Below are 3,464 nucleotides of genomic sequence, written 5' to 3'. Positions count from 1 at the left end.
TGGCTCTACCGGCTCAGCTGGCCTCGCCGCTATGGGGGATCCCCGGCGGTGCTGCAGCAAAGTGGGCGCAGGATGCACTGCTGCCTGTGGGTGTGCGGGGAGAGATCCACTGCTATGGGATGGGAGCGGGCACAAGAAAGGAGAAGAACATAAGGATTAAAGAAAGCACTGTCCCCAGAGCTGGGAGTTGAGACAGCCAGCTTTGGACCGGTATGGGACGCCCCATGAGCAGGACACCCATCACCCCAAGCACACAGCACGTCTGGAGGAGTCAATGCAACTCATCACGCAGGAGCGCACTGCTCATCATCCCCTCCCTCTGCAGTGGGGGAAGCAGGGCAGGGCTGCCCGCCTCTATGGTATAGACACAAGTTTTGCCACCAAGGTCAGCACTGGTGCTGGGGAATTCCTGCTTTCATCCTGGTCAAATTGCGCTCTATGGAAATCAGAATTCAGCTGAAGCTGAGCTGGAAATGCAGCGCTTTCCTCTCCTCGCTGCTGTTAAATAACACAGAGTTGAAGCACGCTCGATGCACAAGAAACTTCCCCAAGGTGTTTGAGATGCATCAATTCACCCCACAGAGAGTGCATCGGTCACCACATCCTCAGGAGAAAGGAAAACCAAACCTGAACCAGCAGCTCTCATCTTCCAATGCTTTGTTTTTACACCCCCGAAGGCTGTGTCCCTCAGCCTTGCATGGATTTGAGCTGACAACGAATACCCTCTGTGTGCACAGGACGGTCTCACAAGGTGGTGTGACCCTCCCCACCCTCTGCTTGGGGTAGGACGCGGGGACAGCCACGGTTCCCACCTGGGGCTCCCCAATCAGATGTCATATCGATGCGTCCTGGGAGCCAGGCATCAGCGTGCCCCAGTGAGGCTGCTTCATCCTCCTTTCTCTTATTCGGAGGGGATGGAGCGCAGCCAGCTGCAGGCAGTCGTGTTGGACCTGGGCACAACACCCTGGACAGCCTCCCCAAGTGATGCACAGCGACAGCTCCGCATGGGTGTCACCACTTTCCCTGGCCCCAGTGAAGGGACACGCATCCCAGCACCACCGGCAGCCTGGTGTCCACTGTCACACACAGCACTGCTTTGATCTGTGGGACTGCCTCTCAGGAGGATGGCACCTGGCCACAGAACTGATGTGAGCTGCCGCCTGATGGAACGGCACGGCAGGAGATGGGTAGGGAAGGGAGCAGAGGTGACGGCCCACCAGCATCCCCGCTGTCTGCCAGCCTCGTGAAGAGAGGGCAGGGAAAAGCTGGTGCAGCCCCGCAGCCAAGGATGGCTGTCAGCCCCACGTGGCGCATGGAGATCCGGCATCCCGGGATGCACCGCTCCGCTCTGCTCCGCTCGCTGCCGGCCACGGTGAGGAGCAATGAGTGCTGCACGCTGGGACGTGCAGTCTCCAGGGAATGGGCTGCAAAGCGGGGTTGGACCACGTGCCCTCACTCCCCTGGTCCAGAGGCTTACCCGCATCACAGCAGTTTGCACAGTGCCACCAGCCCAGGTCTCAGTGTAAAGCAAACAGAAACAGCCCACGCCGTGACCTCAGTGAAAAAGCTTTTGGTTGCTGCACTTGCAGAGCTTCGCGTGTGCTCTCACCAGGGTCAGGGCTTGGGATAACTGCAGTGCTCAGGATCTCTCTGGCCTGATGCTGGGCTGCTCACCATCCTCAGCACACAGCTTTGGGGCCAGGGGCAGTTGGGGCAGTTTGTTATGGGCAGCAGCCCCCAGGTGTGCCCAGCACCCAGGGCCAGGTGATCCCTCCCAGGGCTGCTGCCTGCTCTTGGATCCGCTAATAGCATCAGTGCAAAGCACAGTGGGGACAGAGGAGTCCAAGTCCCTAAGAGCCAACATACCCTGACCAGCACAGACTGAGCTCCAGCACGAAGGGCCAAAGCCAAGGAGCAGTGGGTTTGGCCACACACGTCTGCCTGGTGTTGCTGAGCTCCCAAACCAGGAATGAAGCGCTGTAGAACCACCTCTACCTGTGCTGCGCAGCCCAAAGCAAGCCCTCTCACCCTGGCATCCCCAGCTGCAATGCCGGTCCGCCTCAAACAACAGCACACCTCGCTGCCACCAGTGTCACAACCCGTGTGTGTGAGCTTGCAGTACCATCAGCACCCACAGCCCCTGTGCTCTGGGTCACTGGAGGACAGCAGCTTTCCTAAGGAGTGCTGCTGCTGCTGCTCTGCGGCCAGACCCTGCGCAGCCCTCGGGCTCGTGCCAGGGTGCTCAGAGCCCCGCTACGGGTGTGTGCCTGGCACAGAGCAGGCAGTGCTGGGCAGAAGGGTCTGGAGGAAAAGCTGGGACAGAACACCAGGGGAGAGCTGCAGCCGGTGGTGCTAGGATTTGGGGATTTCTACAGCATCACGAGGGCAAAGACCAAACTCCTTCTTCTGTTAGCGACAACCACAAGGAGAACACTCCAAAGCCCGAGCCTTTAAGGAACGAAGACCTCCCCGAATTCACCACGACTCACAGCAAACAGTGGGAGCTGACACCCAGCCAGCTTTGGAGGAGCTGCTACAAAACCACTGGGACAAAGCGCTGGGGAACACACAAGTCACCTCGGCAATCAGCACTGGAGGATTCTGCACCTGCAGCAGGTGCCCTGCTAGTACTGCCAGAAGCCCATTCTGAAACCCCAGGAACGGGAACAAGCATCAGTGCCACATCCTGGCCGTGCAGCCCAGCCCTGAGGCAGCACCCAGGGCTTTTCTCTGCCGGACTCACAGCCCTACAGTTTGTATCCAGGCTCTGATAAGTCAGTGCGGGGCTGCCGTTGTGGGGTTGGGAGCTCAGGGCGTGCAGCCCAGTGCTGTACTACAAGTGCTTATCTCACCACCCTCAGGACCGCTGGAGGTCAGAGCACGGCTGAGGTCAGGGCAGCCTGTCACGGGATGGTCGGGGCCGCAGAGGAACCCCTAGACACAGCCCCACAATGAGCAGCCAGGCAGGGAGCGCTGCTGCCCACTTCCCAAAAGCATCCCCCAGCCCCAAGGGCTTTGTCTATCAGCCACTCACACGCCTGTACCCCCCGCACCCCCGAGCTCTTGCAGGGAGATGCAAGGCCCCAATGCTTTGCACCCCTCCCGTGCTTCGCTCCCTTCTGTCAGACCCCCGGAGCCGCAGGAGGGGATGAAGTTGCGGCAGGAGGTGACAGCGGGCGCGGGGGCACCGGGAGGGCGCGGGGCAGCTGTCCGGGGGCTCGGCAGAGGGCTGGAGCCGGGGGGAGAACAAAGGGAGCTGCGGGGCACGGCGGGGGGCTGGGGGTGAGAGGGGGAGCGAAGAGGAGGAGATAGGGGCGATAGGAAAGGGAGCTGGAGGGGGAAGGCAGAGCCGGGTGGGCCGGCGGGAAGAGGGCCGGGCCAGGCCGGGCCGAGCGGGGCCGGCGCCTCCGCTCACAACTTTGCGGGCGGGACCCGGCCCTCCCTTCCGCCACCGGGGCCGAACC

The 3,464-nt window shown here is 61.3% G+C and overlaps 1 protein-coding gene across 1 annotated transcript in view; it reads right to left on the bottom strand.

Moving 5' to 3' along the window:
- The window catches only part of LDB1 (LIM domain binding 1), a 9,297-nt gene that overhangs the window by 4,149 nt on the left and 1,684 nt on the right, over window positions 1–3,464 (bottom strand). The window lies entirely within an intron of this gene.

The sequence above is a fragment of the Meleagris gallopavo genome, chromosome 8, assembly GCF_000146605.3.
Source record: "Meleagris gallopavo isolate NT-WF06-2002-E0010 breed Aviagen turkey brand Nicholas breeding stock chromosome 8, Turkey_5.1, whole genome shotgun sequence".
Taxonomy (NCBI): Eukaryota; Metazoa; Chordata; class Aves; order Galliformes; family Phasianidae; genus Meleagris; species Meleagris gallopavo.
Note: the sequence above shows the minus strand (reverse complement) of the source record. Positions and strands in the feature narration are given on the sequence as shown.